The sequence below is a fragment of the Poecilia reticulata genome, chromosome 2 (genome assembly GCF_904066995.2).
Source record: "Poecilia reticulata chromosome 2, P_reticulata-male-v2, whole genome shotgun sequence".
NCBI lineage: Eukaryota > Metazoa > Chordata > Actinopteri > Cyprinodontiformes > Poeciliidae > Poecilia > Poecilia reticulata.
Window position 1 is genome coordinate 9,283,980 of NC_088831.1, and position 17,145 is coordinate 9,301,124.

Here is a 17,145-nt window from a genome sequence, read left to right on the forward strand (position 1 = left end):
TTAGGAGACATGGAACCACACTAAGCATGGCAGCGAACCATAAAAGCACATTTTGAAGCGCGTGACCTTATGTGTATCCGTGAATGTCCGATTTAGGTTTTTCATAATGTTTTACCACCATAAACGAGTCACATTTAACTTCTGGTTTTACATGTTTTGTTTGAAATTTTGAGTGTTTTACTCAAAGAACTGAGCAAATTACCTTATAATGATGAGGCAAAACAGCTCTTTGGTCATTAATTGGGTGTTTTGTGAGTAGTTACACTCAGCTTAAAACTGTGGATGCATGATGATGTATCTGCATTAACATCATCAATCTACATCTGACTAGCTTGGAGTGTCATAGTCAAAGTCCATTCTTAGTGCATACGGGTTCCATTGCCACTCATGTTTGACTTCATGAGCACTGTTCTTGAAACAGTTACGTTTTATTGTCTGGCCGGTTCTTGTTTTCTTGCATTGTGTTTTTATATTCAAGTTTCTTTGATCTGAATGATGTGCATGCAGTAGCAACTGATGCAGTTTATTTCCCTTTGTAGCTGCTATTAGTGTGATGATTAGAATAGAATTAATTACTTCATAGTGCTTTTATCCCAACTCTGACAAATTGAGGCTTCTTTTCACACAACCAGAAAAAAACAAAGGGTTTGGCAAACGGCAGCAGAATATTTGTTTACAGGCACGGTGGTAGAAAAGGGAGGTGGAATGGCCCTGCCTTCTCTTTTCTTCGCCGTCTGTTTGGCAAGTAATTATACACCCTCGCTTTGCTGATAAAGAGTTCAGCATCAGTTCACCTGGAGATTAATACAGCACAATGAACACAGTCGTTTGGAGTGGTCCTGGTTGGTTTGGAATTATCCCGATTCAATGGGACTCCAACTAAAATCCTCCCTTGTCCAGCGGCCCGGAGAAAGTTGCTATTGTGCAGCGTCAGCGGGCAAGCATCAAGCAAGCCAGAGAAGGGAGAGGCAGCTCAGTAATGTGAGCTCTGCCAATTGGATAACACTGGTGTCCAAATGAGGGATGGCAGCACTTGTCAAGAGGGTGATAGAGCCGTGCTCTCAAAAGGGGAGGGTAGACTGATAATGTACTTTGTGCATGGTATGATGCCCCAAAGAGGGAACATTACAAAGCCTGAGAGTCTACACCAGACGTCAACACACATTTCACTAATTCTCCTGATGAGATGCATTATCAAGGGGGTGCTATGTTGCAGCTCTGCTCTTAAGTGGAGCCTTGCACTCTTCCGTGCCAGCAGCCTGACAGCATAAAGTGATGTTCATGTGGTGAAATATTTACCAGTATAAAAGGTCAGTGGATCACCAGTTCATTGATAAGGATTCATCCTGCGGGAACACAGACTGCTAAAAATTTCATGACCGTCCGTCCTGCAGTTGTAAAATATTTCAATGTATGTAGCGTGTGTTATGCTGCCTGTGGGTGACCTCAGTCTTACAGGGGCTGGCTCTTATGGTTCTCAATTGGGAAAACGTTTGAATGCATACCCTAAGGGTCAGACATGAGGCTGTGTTTCAGGCAAAGGAGTTCAGGTAGATTGATATGTTGCGCATGGCTGATGACATGATGTAGCTTAACATTCAGTTTCTTAGAATATTTGAATACATAAGATCTATATTGTAGGAATTTATCTAATTTCAGAAATGCATTCTCTCTCTCTTAGATTAATTTATATGTTAATTATATTCTAATTAACATTCAATTATGGAACAAAAATCTAATTATCAGTGTTAAAATTACAATTAATGCAATTTTGGTTCAATTTGAGAAAAACAAAGCATCAATTAGTTGATTTTAAATATGAACTGTTCTTGATACCCTTTTGATTTGGTTTTTAAGCATGTGGTTGAATGAGGAACCTACTAGAAGTTAAAATAGAAAAGTTTTTTACAGGAAGAAAAATCTGCATATAATTGTTAACAGTCAGAGGATAGTGAGCCCCTGATATTAAAAATCTCAAATATCTAAAAATCCAAAAATGTTCGAGTTAAACTTATACCTGCCTCTAGTAATGACACCAAATACTACTTACCTTAATATGCATTAATTCACACAGTTGAAATCATGTTGGAACATGTTGCTATTGGGGATACAGCCAAGCTAAACACCACCCGACAGCATGTCAAGTGGCATTGCGCCTAGATATCTCAGCAGTTATGCAAATTATCTGCAAATTTGTGACATTACGCACAAATAGCATTCCACCTATTTGTGGAATAGGTGACTCCGCAAATAACTGTGAAAAGGCAGGGATCCAATGTAGATCAGAACTGGGCAATACATAGTCAGTGTGCCTGTGTTATTCACTGGCACTCTGGATGGGAGTGGAGAGGGTCTGGCTCACACTTGGAAGGCACTATTGGCAATTACTAAAAGATTGGGGGTGAAACAAGATCAAGTCATTTGAGATCTTGCAATATTACTTGTTGAGGTGGCCATTTTGCGAGCAATCCCCCTTTTTTTTTTAGGTTATCTTCCTGGTGGTAAGAGACCTAAAAGAAAACTAACCTCACTGTAGGGACTACATGTACCTTCTGTCCCAGAAAAGCCATGACAACTCAGAATGAGGTAGTGACAGGGATTTCTGGATGCGCCTTCTCAAACTGTTACCACCTCGACCCAACCTTAGATAAGTGGAAGACAATGATCATTGATGGATCTGAGAGTGGCAGTAGATAAAATGGCTGCAGTCAGTTTATCCACTTGGGACCACACCGAATTTAACGACAGTTGGCAAATCCTCCAGTAGTTCTTGAGACATTTCAAGTCGGAAGACACCTGACATTGGAGAGACGGGTTGAGATTGACATCTCTGGGGCAAGTGGTGTTTATTTGCTGTGGTTGAAAACACAACTGTTTGCAAGAGTACCATCTTTTCAGAGTAATCTGCCTCCTCAAGGCAATAAATCTAGGATTACTGGTAAGAAGGTCAAAATTAAAGAAACCCCAACACTTTTTGAGTGACATTGAAGGAGGGAGTGCAGAGATTTACTTTGAGTTTGAATCAAAACAGTTGAACTCACAAAGGGCAGCTTTAAACGATGAGAGATAAAAAACAAATGTTTGTTCACAAGCCTGTCAGCCAGGGATTTTTTAAATCGTATCAGTTTGTGTGTAATTTTAATATATGCTCTGTACATTTTGGGTTAGTTTGCCTGAGTGCTGTGGAAAAATAGAATCCAGCCCATGCAAGTCCCCTCTCCCCCAGCACATCGTTGTCTTTCATTTCTCTCCCACACACTGTCTCGGCACCAACTCTAAAGTGAGTAATGCTTTAAAAGTTTCTGTAGCCAGGGGAAAGACTGTCAAGTAAAATTATATGTTGGAAAGATCTTTCATCATCGCGAATGTTGTCATTTGCTTTCCCTCGGCAAATGACGGAAAGTAAACTCTGCAACATTAAGGATGGAATAAACACAGTGGAATGTGAACAATTCTCTGTAATGTATCTTAAGGTTTCCCTTAATCTCTTTATAGTTAGTGCCTTTAAAGGATATTAGCTGCTTATTATGTCTGCACGCAGACAACCTCCGCTTCGAGGACATGGCTTTCACATTTCAGATTTAGCTTCGACAGTCCACAGGACAGTTTTCTGCTCTCTCTACATTTGTGCTTGCAGGTGTGAATGCTTGCAGCAGACTGATGGTCACTGACAATTGGTTTCAGGAACATTCCTGAGCCCAGGCAAGATATTTCTCCACAGATTTTAGCCTATTTTGTTAATTCACTGTTTTCTGAACTAGAGCTGCAGCGAGCAGTTTAATAAATGATTATTCGTTTGATTATTTTGACGGTAAATTGGATAAAAGATTTTTGCAGATTTCTTCATTTAACTGCGTAAGCTTATTTTGTGCAATAAGCTTGCGCGGTTAAATAATAACACAAATAATATATTGCAACAAATCAGTTTATTTTTAAAGTACAAAAACATTGCCTAAAATGCAATAACTGCATGAATTTAGTGTTTGCTTGTAGCAAAGGATGCATCTGCTTTGACGTCTTTGAGTTAGGTTTCTGTGCTCACCAGAGGACCGTTGTTACCCTTGTGAAAATGTTCGATGACATCTGCCTAAATGCGGAATGGGAAAACCTCCGTAATGATTTTGTTGAACCTGAATGCAGCATTTAGCACTTTTAACCATGATATGTTACTTTGGTGACTTCAAAACTGGGTCAGATTTTCTGGTAGAATAATTGACTAGTTTGAATTACGCTTAAAATACTTTTGCTAGTTTATAAATCACTGAATAACTTGACATTAAAGCTCTCTTGTCTTTGCATTAACCTTTCAGATTACTCGATTCCTCTGGTTCAAGTCTACTCTGTGTGCCCAGGTTCAGAAAAGAACATAAAAAAGCAACATTAAGATTTTATGATCTTCTGATGTGGGGGGGAAACTTCCAGAAAACTACAAAAATGCAGAAACCCTTAGTTTTGTTCAATCAAATTTAGTTTCCTTTAAGAGCTCCATTTATAAAATTAGCAGATTAACTTTAGTTTGTAGTTAAATGTTTCTTTACTTCATTATGCCACTGCGATGTACTTCTTTTTATGTTTTCATTGTTTTAACCAATTTGAATTGTCTTGTTCCTGAAATGTGGTACACAAACTTACCTTTTCTTAGAAGAGCATTTAAAGAGAGAAGAAAATAAGCTTTGGGGAAAGAGGAGGCGTCCTTCACTAAGGGCAAACGGATAAAAAAAACGTATTGCAATAAAAGCCGTGTTTTTTTTTTTTCTACACAAGATCCGGGGATAAGGAAAAAGACAAAAACACAACGCTCCATTTTCCTGGATGGCATCTTGAACTTGTGGAAGTTTAGTCAAAGGCAGCAGCACATAAAGAATAAAATGCGCATCCAATGGCACATCAGTGTTATTTCGGAGGCCTTGGCCTCCATATCCACGGATCATTTTACAGGTGAACAAGGAGGGTTTGGAAAATGAGATTGAAGGTCGTTAGAAAGACTGCACACTCATTGTTGTGATGAAGTCTCTGCTGAAGGTAAAACAAGATTGCACACAGATCCTAAGGGAGAGAACCACCGAATGAATATAACATTACAAACACAGATATGGAATAAGGAGACGTCAGAGAAACTAATCTATAAAGATCAGTATTCTTGTTTCATTGCATTGACTTTCTCGTTGCGTTGACTTTGACTCAACCCCTGCAAATAAAACTTCCACGTCTTAAAATAGGGAAGGCTTCGAATTGAGTTCAAGGAAATCCAAACCCGCAGTACAAAGGACGGCTTTTAGAGCCTGGCTTGACTTCCTGACATGGAGACTTCAAAAGGACTCCCGAAAGTGAAGCTTCTGCTGGTTGTTATTATCAACTTTTTGCAAGTCAGGTTTTCAGTTGTACATTTCTGAAGGGAAGACATCCAACTAAAGAAGTTGTGACTTATTTTTCTTGAAAGTTTGTCCCCCCCCCCCCCCCCCACCCCCCAAACTGGGTTTATGATCAAAACCTGCACAGTCTCCTTTTTGTCAAGAACATGAATTGCTGTCCGGATGTGGCGGTCTAATCAAAAAGTGCCAGCCCAGGACATGTGCTTTTTTTTTTTTTCCTTCTTCTCTTTTCCTTCTGAGGGGTCCATAAGCTGTAACTGACAGGGTACCAAAGAGTCTTTGGCAGGTCCACTCGCCCATTCAGAGGGACCACGGGAGAAAAAGGAAGAAAAACTTGCTGTATTGCTTTCTGATGATAAGAGCCAAATCATATGAGGGCAGAGGATTGATTAGGCTACATTTTTTCCCCCCTGCAGTTTCGTACAATAATTTTCTTCCTATACATCTTCTTTGATGTGAGACATTCTGCGAATATTTGAGGAATAAAAGCAGTAATAGAAGCTATTTTCTACAAGGACACGGAGGTTCAGGAGGAGCACTTTGTGTGCCTTACTGATTTCATGCTTTAACTTTCTCCTCTGCACTGTTTTATTTAAAAAAAAAAAAAGTTCTTTATAGAGCATTAGATTGTGTTCCAACCATATTTTAATTATTAGGTCAGTTCTTCCTCATATTGACATGAGAAAGAATAAAAGAAACCTTTAAAACCAATAAAAGCTCACGGCAGAATAGAGCAAAGTGTTAGATACAGTGTTAGAAAATTGATTCATCCCTTGTCCCTGCAGGATTCTATTTAATTGTTCCATTTAGAAAGAAAAGAGAGTGAAAGGAGAGCGGGAGTGAGGGGGAACATTATTAAAGAGGGGCTTCTGCTGAGAGTTGTTTCCCTCTGCAATGCTAGCTCGAAGATTCCTCCGCATACACAGCGAGCATTATCATGAAATCTCTCTCTTTCCCCCTCCATCCGATTACAGCATCTACATTCCTGCAGAATACTAATCGAGCAAGTAAATGGTAACACGTTATTCGGAGTGAAGTTCAAGACCTCAGCTAATTTGGTTTAGCATTGGAGTGGAACCGAGTTTAATAGATCTCCAGTGCAACAGCTCATTTGCAGAATTAAAATGGACTCTGTGGTCACATGCATTGTTTTTAATGCACGTCGGGGCTTTAAAATAAAAAAATTCGGAGAAATGTTCTTTTTTTCTCTCTCTTTCTCTCTCTCAAAGGGCACATGTGCCTTTGAAGTCACTGAAAGTCAAGCTTCAAGGCATCAACCAAAGATTCAAAGTTTGGCACCAACCCAAAAACCTACCGCTAGCCGTAGCTAAATGTTATGTAATATAGAGAGAAACTGCTGGTAGTTTTGTTAAAATTATTCTTTTTAACCGCATGGAGTTTCTGCACATTAAACATTAGTTATGTCAAGTTTGCAAAAAAATGAACAGTTTTGTCAAACTTTTATTATAACTGACTTTATTTAAATGAATTTCAAGTTAAACATGCTTGAGTGATTCATTAGCATAATGATCCCAAACGTGCACCAATTCAGAATAGATAACAAGAGATATGATTAACCCCTTAAGTCCTCGATGAAATGTTTTCGCTGCTCAACAGGTTGTGAATTAGCTAGATGTTGTACTTTGAAAATAGTACATTAGTACTCACCATGCAAATGAGTTCTGACTGCTATATGGTGGAACATGGATAATTGTGCAATTTGTGGCAAGTGAGAAATGTAATGATTTAACTTTCTAAACTTCTGGTCGTCCTTCATAATCTCACTCCAGTTATTGGAAAGGTGGATAGAGGTGTGGATAAATTGTGTTAGACGCTCGGGAGACAAGCGGATATTCGTTTTTTTAGCAGGACGGTGATTATAAACGTGTGTCCAATATCCAATCAGAAGTCATAGGCACGATTTAAATTTACTCCAAAAGATACTCCAAAAGGTTGACGTTTATGGTTGTAATTTAAAGCAAAAGTGAAAAAGTTAAAGCAGTATCAGTGTTTTGTGGTCATCACCAACTTCATTGAACACTGACTTCAGTACATAAACTAATACTGATTGCATTTTTCCCTCCCTTTAATCATTAGACACCTAATTATTGCTTGTGCTTCATAATGGATTTAGAGTTGCTGCTTCCTATCTCAGTTAAGAGCACAGCCATAGGTCTGCAATCTGTAAGGTAATCACCGGATGGTTAATTTGCTACTTCAGGGTTATTCTTGGACACTGTTTGACATTTTATACCCATATTCATCAAGTAGATATCATTGTGATATAATGAGAACTGGAGTCATAAAATAGAAAAATAAATGACATTCCCTTTGCAGTGGACCTCCTTCTCTACTCATGTGTATTTCAGTTCCCTCAGGGCATAGTTGCCAAAGGTTAGCCTTGCAGATATAAAAAATGCAGTTGATAACTCCACAGGAAAGCCATTTATTTGGGAGTAGGCAGGGGGGGATTTTTAATTATGAATTGATCTGTAAAAATCTTAGGGTCTTGGAGTAATTCAGCTGCAGGAAATTATCAGCTTTAAAAGGATTCAGAAAGGGATTGCTTTGATGGGAGTCCATAACCTAAATCAACCGAGATGGACCTATTGTAGAAAGTGAAGTGGTCAACCAAAAATGTTTCTATACTCAAAGAGGGTGCATCGGTTTTTTGCATGAGGTTAATTTAATCAACCTCTTCTACAAATAAATGATTTTGAAAACTCACTTTTTTTGTCATGTTTCAACTGAAACATTAGATAAATGTAAGCAGTGATCATGTCTTAACATGGCATTAAATTATTTTGAAAGAAAAAATATATATATATATATATATATATATATATATATATATATATTTAAAGGATAGACGGATACTTTGAGTAACAAATTATAACCCATACAAGCCATACTTGAATAATTCAGAAAATAATCTTTCATACGAGGAAGGTTTTCTGTAAACAGATTGTGTTTGAACAACTTCGGTAAGCGTAATGACCACAGTTTAGCAAAAGGTCTTACCTCATATTTACACATTTCCCCCCAACCCCCGCAGTTTGTAAAAATGTGTATAATTGCTCCAAGGTGTTCCTTCCAAGATGCCGCCTATCAGCCGTCGCCAGAGATGACTCTCTTTTACCGGTGGAAGTCCTGCCTGTTTCTGATTTCTAAAGGGGCTTTAAGCTGCCTGAAGCCTGAATGCCTCATAGGCGTGATTGTGTTGTGTTTAAGGCTCGCTCCTCGGTCGAGCAAAGAACACGAGTCAAATGATTCCTGGCAAACGCGCGCGTTCCCACTCGGAGTGCACTCTCCGGTTTGCCGGTTAGCACATTCAGCCCTCGCTGTTCCCCATCTGCACTGGCCTCTCTGAGAGACCGATGGGGAACAATGGCTGTCTGGAGCTGTTAATGTGCCCGGCTTCACGCTGACAGCAATGGAAACAATGCCATCGTCGCATGGCTGTACATTTGCAGGTAGGCGAAGCTTTATGGCTCGGCTGGAGCAAGTGGTCCCCCACTGGTTGATAGGATGTATTATCCACACTTATGTTTTCCACTCATCACATTAAAGAAAACTGCTGGGGTTCACTTCTGTTTGTTTTTGGCTTGAAGGATGTTGAAAGTGTAGCTGTGGCCATTTTCCTTGTTATAAGGTCAGTGGCCCAGGCTGTAAATGTTGCATTACCTGCGACATGGACTCGCATCTAAAGCTCCATCATCACAGTCATTAAAAATGTGTTTCCTCTGATCATTCTGCATTGTTTTTGTCAGGAAACTACTTTTGGCAGCTAAATCTAAGCTGATTTGAAAAGAAAACAGTGCGTAGTACATGAATACGAAAATGAAATATATATATTTACCGTTAATTCATTCGAGATGGGATTAAAAGCTGTAAAACAAACACCAAGCAAAAACATTAAAAATATAAATAAATCAGCAGTTGATGCAGTAATGTATAAAAGCCAAGCATTGACAAGCTGTTTTGTGAGAAGCACTTGGAAGAAGCACTCTATTATCACGAGTAATTTATTTTAATTTTTTTATAACAGAAAGCTTTGCAATGTGACGGCAAGCTTTAGTTAAACATTAGTATTAAAGGAACATTAATAGTGGCTATTTTTAATTAACTCGACACCAGAGCTGCTTTCTTTCATTAAAATATCTAATTGAATGTTTCTGACTATGAAAACTCTTTCTCAATTGCAATTTTTTTTGCTGGTGCTAAGTTTTTAAAATGTTCTGACACAGTAAAACTTTTTTTTTTTCTGCTATTAACCATAAGAATTAAAAAAATAATCCATCCATCGATTGTCTATATTTGCTTAGGCTGGACACTTTGAATAATGAATTCATAAAATAAGGTGTCACGCTAACAGTTAACCTAATTTAAGGCAATACCACTTTAATTGTAGAAAAAAAAAAAAATAATTTCAGTCATTAGGGGTCTCAGAAGTCTCCTAGTGTTTATTATATTTGTTTGCACTTTAAATGGCTAATTTAAATCACAACAATGTAATTATACAAATTACATGCAACAAATACTGCCTGAGTCTCTGCTCTTTAATATTTTATCTGGTTATACTGATGTCAAACCACATCTGCTTAATAAAACAAACATTTTTTTTTTTTCCTCTGACTTTCTTCTCGTCTAATCGTTCCAGCAGTTGCCAACTTAACACAGAGAGCACAACAGAAATACATCAATAGACTCTGGGAAAATGTTTAATCTTGGTTGTCAAACAGCAAAATGTTTTTTTTTTTTTTTTTACAAAAAACCTGTGATAAGGTGCAATTTTCCTAATGCTTGCTGCTTTTTGCAAACAGCTGAGATAAGAATATTTCTTTAGCCTTTTTACTCCCTGTATCTGGAACATCTTTTTGAACACACTACCAATTAGTATCACAGGGTGACAGCTAAACAGCGTGGCTAAGTTCACCAGGGTGCAGGATTGTTTGCGAGAGAGCTTTTCAGGGTGTGATAACATGATATCAAGAAAAACAGGCTGCCCAGTGGACTTCCGACGGGCTTCACGCTAAGATCTGTAAAATCCTCAAATGCTTGCCGGCACCGCAATCTGACTTGGGTAGAATTTGAGCTGCCATTGCAGCAAATACATGGAATAGTTTGCTGTTTTTTTAGGGTTGTTGGTGCTTCCAAAGATGCAGAAAAAACTAAAATCTTCACTCCCAATACGAGGGTTGTATAAATATAATTTATATGGTCTGAGACCAAATCAAAACTTTTCAAAATATGTAAACTAAGTGTGTAGATTTACATTTAGTTGAGATGGTCTGACTTTAAAAGGACTGTGTGTGCTCAGAACTCCTCCAATCAAGAGTGGACCCAAATTCTTCCACAACAACATAAAAGAACCATTTCGAGTGATTACAAACGCATAATGGTGGCTATCGCTTCTTATATCGACACAGTCACCACAACCACAAGTCTTGGACGTAAATAGGGTTTTCTAACGTCGTAGTTTTAGGTTTAAAACTAAAATGGTTGCCTGTCGTATTGGTACATCGTTGTTTACATGTCAGCAGCAGACAGTTTATCTCCCCGAACAGGACTGAGCCTTATCTGCTAATGTGTGCGAATGGTGATTATTTTAGTGTTTCGGTCACAAGCTTGATGCCTGCATGCTGCGCACGCTGTTCATAAACATTGTTACTGCTCATGCACGATTCATATCGCAGATGAAACGAGATTTGCAGTGTTTATACGTTTCTCTGTTGTTTGCTTTGATGTGCGAGCCCGTGAGTCATTAAACAGACCAAATTATCTCAGGATTCCTGAGCTGATTTATTTATTTTTTCCCCCTTCAGATGACAGCACTGCCCCTCCTTTAGCTAATGTACTATTTACAGCTGGTTAGTCCTTTTGTTGGTGAGGAATTCAGTCCTAAAATAGGATAAAATGATTGAGGGTCATGGAAGCATGGCCAGCTTGAGACAATCTCGGTGAATCCCATATTTGTCCAACCACTCCAGAAATGGGTTACAGGCTTTCTATCATTCTAAAATATTCCTGATTGTTTGCCAATTTATTCACCATGAAAGAATGTGAAGTCATTATCATATTTTTGGCAATAGCTTTGACAAATAATGCTGACTAGTCTGCACTTGCATTCAAATGTTTTCCCTTTGAATTCAATCAAAAAATGTTTTTTTAATTCAGAAGAAGTATTTAATTCTAACTCTGGTTACCCAAGTTTCCTCAAGGTCATAATAGATGGTGATGCGAGCTGGATGGAGGTCTACTGTGAAAAAGCCTCTTGCATTGGAGAGATTCCAGAGTATTCCCAGAACAGAATCGTGCACCACAGTAGTCGTATACAACATATGCAGCATCGTGCAGCAAATACTGAGGTATATAAACTTCCCAAAGAATTACATCCTGTTCTGTTTATTCTAATATGTATCTTCACTATTATATCTTCAGTACTTTACAAACTTTACTTTCATCTGAAGAAAGGATTGTGGAGCACTCTGCTAACTTTGTCTCTTTTTCAGGGTTAGCTTAACGCATGAGATGCATGTAGCTCACATACATGATTTGCCATTCAGCCTGCTGTCTTTAGCCTGGATCCTCAGCCTGAATGGATTTTGCTTGACAATTGTTCCAAGGCTGAAACTATCCCTGCTGCTGGTGCACCTTTTCTTACCTCACATTTGTCTTCCTTTTAACTTTCTATGAGTATGCCTGGATACAGCACTCTGTGAACAAACAGCCTCTTAAGCAATGACCTTTTCTGGCTTATTCTTCTTGTAGAATACAGTGACTTTTTTTTCTTTCTTTTGACATATGTTGGATCACCGGTTTTCCCATGATTGTGCAGCCTACTGACCCAGACTCAGACCGTTTGGAGGCTCAAGAACCCTTTGCAGGTATTTTTTGAATTAAGTTGATTATGATATGACACACTGAGTTTCCACAAGGTTTGATTTTTCTGATACTGAATTTCAGGTTTTCATTATCTGTAAGCTCTAATTGTCAAACTTACAAGTAAGAAAGGCTTGAAAGATGTTAATCTGAGTCATGAATGTATATAGTGCTTCACTTCCTAAAATTAAAATTTTATATTGCATATTATTGTTTTTAGGATGTCCCTCTGGAGTTTCCTTAAGAATTTTGAGGCTGACATTGTCTTTACCCAGATGAAGAAGCAGAAGGATTCACAACTAAGGTGGAAGATGAAACATTTGATGTATGACAGAGAACATGTTTGATGCATGTTTGGGATCATTACTTCAATGACTTTGTGCCAATTAATTAAATTCCACCCTGGCCATGTCACTGTAACAGTGTAAAGAACTTCCTTTAACCATCCAGGTTGTCTTGACACTGATAGTTTCTCACCTAAAATAGGATTTCCTTGATGAACTAATTGAGCTTTTCCTGATGTGAAAATAGTGTCAACTCTAAACAGAAAGTATCATTAGACTTGAGATTACAAAAGGGATTAATGTAAAGTTAATCTCAGTCACTTGAAAATATATTGTAAAAGTCTTTTGGACTCTTCCAGTGAACTAATAATGGGTTATCATTCAATTTTAACAGGATTACAATTTAAAACGTGTTGCCATATCAACATAACATGCCCTAGAGAGAACCCAGGACTTTGGACCAACTATAGTGATTACTTAAAGAGGAATCTCAGATGCAATCTTAAAAATGGTAAAGAAGCTGGTCCTCAACCAGATTGCTTCGGTCCCAAGCCGTGTGCCTTCCTATTACATCTGGATCCTAACACCAGTTGTGCCAATAAATGTCCGAGACACCACATGTTTTAAGTCTGTGTAAAGGGTACACATTCACCCAGGACACACTGCTGGGTCATGATTATGGTTGAAAATAAAGACTAGCATTACTAAAATGCTTTTCAGCAGTTCACTGAGCGTCAGACGGTGCAAACACATTGATTTGTGCATGTAATCATGTGGGACACTCACATGAGCGGCCATGAAATCAGGCCGGCATGCTGAATGTGTCAATCTGGGAAATGTCTTTTAAATTTAGATCCCCGCTCCCATGCTGGGCAATTCAAACGGGCCTCAATAGAATGTAGATACCTCCATAACAGCGCAATATAGATGGAAAATGCTGTTTCAGGGTAACGGCAGGTGCTTTAGAAGTCTTCTATAGACACAATGGAAATGCTTTCTTAAATGGAGCCATTGTGTCTGGAAAAAGCATTTTAGTCGATCATTACCTCTCACCGAGAAGCTAATAGGAAAATATAAGAACTAATTCCTGCATAGAGTGAGACACCAATTTGAAGCAATGTGATTTTTTTTTGTTCCCTAATATGACCCATGCCTTAGAGCAGTTTATAATGATTGTTGTCCATTGATAGGCTGATGGTTTGATTCAGACTTCTTCATTTCAGACTTGGAAGTCTGCTTGGCTCAAATCCCAAATCTGGAATTGTCTTTGCTTTGATGAGGAAGGCTGGCAGTCTAATAAGACCGCAGGCTATGCACAATCAGCGTGCCGAGTCTGTCAAATTTACCCATGTTTACTGGTTTCTACTCCACAGTTCAAAACCTGAAAATATTTACCTTAAAATGTTTTTGCAGTCAAGATCTTCAGTCCACTTCGGACTATAAAAATACAACCAATTCACCACACTTTACTTTAGTCATGAACTAATTCTCTTGTCACAAGAGACTTTCAAGTTGAGATGTCTCTCGACCATTTATGTAGTATGGACTGAAAGAGTTGAAAGGCATTGACTGTTCTGAGATTTTCCTTTCAGCAAAAGTTCCAAAGATGTCAGTATTTGCACAAAAACAAACATTACATGATGAATGAAGCTTTTCAAAAATCAAGATCAACAATATTGACAGCAGTAGATTATTACTGTTTGCTATTTGATTTTGACACATAGGGGGAAGAAAATCAAACATAACATAAATGTCCTTACTTCTTTTTCCTAAGTTCTTATGTTTTGTCAAGTCTTAGTTATAACAATGGTTGTTTCCTATTGGAAATGTTTTATTTCCCTTTAAATGGAGCAACACTTGGAGGGAAAATGGTTACGGAGGATGCAACCACAAACAAATTCTTGTTATAGACAATGCGATATAAATGCTGAGAAATATTGAAATTAGATTTAGCCACCATATCAAAAAAAGATGTCAACACTGATCCCAAGAGCAGGTATGCACTAAAAATACAATAACATCGGTGACTGTACTGTGACGAATCATAATACTTCCGTAAGGCCTTGTAGGAACCATAATAAACAGTAGCTATTACAAGAATAAAGCAGTCCTTTTAAATATTAAAGATGAAATTAAAAAAAGTTGCAGTTTAAAAATTTAACATCGCTGATGGTTGAGAGATACATTGCACATTATGCATGCTCAGTGTTCTTCCAAGCAATATGATGGACTTCAAAGTGAGGCATCTGCTTCTGAGCTGCATTCACTTGCAGTCAGTTTAAAACATATGCTTGCTTCTTAAAATAGCGGCACTTAAATACCCACGCCCCTATTTAATTGCTATTTCAAAGAATACATCTCAAACTGTAATGCTCAGTTTGCTCAAAACAAGTTAGAATATAAAGTGAAAAGTTGCAAACTTACTGAGAAAAAAAAAGTCCATATTTGACCCAAATCATCATATGCAACTACATTGCCTTCTAGAAATTCCACCCGCGGATGTATTTTAATCCTGTGCCCCATTCTCTAAATAAATCTTTGTTTCTCATTTCTTTGTGCTGAATACAAGTTAGCAAAATGCTAGAATGGATTAGACTGTCTGGCAAACTACCTGGCAGGGGGTCTTGGTAAGTTGGATTTTTTTTCCTGCTTGATGCGTTACCAAATACATATTTATGGCTACCTGGAGTTTCTGCAAGCCCATTGTGTCGCCCCCAAACAGAGATATCTTTGAATACAAAAAAGTTAACCTTTAATTCTTTCTGGGAGGAAGTTCTTTTGACTTTCAAAGTGCATTATTAACTGTAGATAGAAGAACTTATGAAACAGAGTAAAAGTAGGCTTGGAAATGTTGTCAAAATAGTTACAAATCCAGTTTTTAGGCTTGCTACTTATGTTCTTAAATCTTGTGACATCATCATTAGCAAGGTGTGGTGTAGTCACGCAAATCTCGTTGATTCTGAGTCTCAGCTTGAATTTCAGTCAACTCTCTTCAGAACATCTGGATGTGTAAAGACATCCAGACAGATTTTTGGTAAAAATGAGCTGACACAACATTGGCCATGCTTGCCGTATGCCAGTTAGCATTAGTTGTGTCACCTATGAAGAAGGACATCGTCTTCCGCAGTAAATGAGTCTTCTCTCCTTTTTCACACATGAATCACGCTGCGAAGCATCAACAACATTCAAATAGCTGCACCAGTTTTGCTTCTATTCTTTAATGCGGTCTTCATGCTCTGCATACCAAGTAGTTGGTTTTGAGGGGTTGGAGTGTTCACTCTCGCCCTCTGGGGTTTTCGTTGTGATGCATTCGCTTGCGTCTTTAAAATTCATCCAAATGGCCAAAGTCTTTAGTGGCTAAATTACTTTTAATTTAATTCTCCAACGCGTGTGTGTTTGTTGTTGTGGGATTTGTTCAATCAGTACGATTGACACATCTAACCAGTGTTGGTCTGTTTATGTATTTTCTGAAGTGAGGGATCAATTGCAGGATGGGTATACACATGCTCCACACTGCAAAAGACATTACGCTATTTTGTCACATTGGCACATTTTGACTCAAATGGATGACTATTTTTTCAGTGGTCCTTATTTCTCTCCGGTGGGTTCACTCCAACAGTCAATTAGAACAGCAAAATACTCTACTTAGCCATTGTAGCCCCTGAAAAGCGGCTATTAGTTATGTATTGTAGAACCGGGTACTTTAACTGTGCAAATTGAGGGTGTCAAGGCAATTTTGAGCACATGTTTTCTGTTCCTTGTTGAACTCCCTGTGAGTTACGAAACCATTCTTACAATTTTGAAACTTGACATTATGCAGTATTCTTGGCATTTACTTGAACAATAGAGCCTTCAATACCAAGTAAGTCATTTATGGTGTTGGTCAAATGCAAATAAATACATTAAGTTTGTGCTTTCATGTGACGAAAAAGGTTAAGAGTATTGTTAAACCTTAAAATGTTATTGCTTTTGCTTTGTCTTAGCTGTTTGTTTTAGAGCCACATATCTTTTTTTTTTTTTTTTTTTTTTTACAAAGTCTGTATCTCATTTGCATTGACCTGTTTCTCTGCCAGCGTGCTCGGCAGGGAGTCAGAAGGAAGAACACATCAGCCAAGGAGCCAGGCATTTGAACGGCTGTAAGAAGTAACTCGGGTGTTAGCTTTCCCCGACGCCCCCTTCTCCATCAGGCAGAGGAAGGTAGGTAACAAATGCATGAGGTGTGTTAAAGACTCGCTCTGTCCAGATGATGTTTGTCTTGCCAACACATCAGCATTTAAGCCAATATATGAATCATGTGACATGAATTCAGGCAAAGAGATATTTGTTGATCAAATCAACAAACACATCAGAATGGAGAAGCTATGGATTGTTTCCTATCTATTTCCAACTTTTTTACATACCACTGTTTATGGGCCCCGACTAGGTGTGCTTCTTCCACAGAGATATTGGCTCCACTTGCCTCAAGTGGCAAAAACAATCTGGAAAAAAAATTGTCCCTTTAGTCAATGCTTCATTTCCTTGCTACGGACGTCAATCATGGCGTCTCACATGACCAAGTGACGTAGTAGCAAATGGTCAATAGCTGTTGAGTCCTGCAATGGTGGTAC

General features: G+C 38.3%; 1 long non-coding RNA gene across 1 annotated transcript in view; it reads right to left on the bottom strand.

Annotated features, from left to right (window-relative positions):
* Positions 1-17,145, bottom strand: part of LOC103476031 (uncharacterized) — a 165,895-nt gene that overhangs the window by 69,966 nt on the left and 78,784 nt on the right. The window lies entirely within an intron of this gene.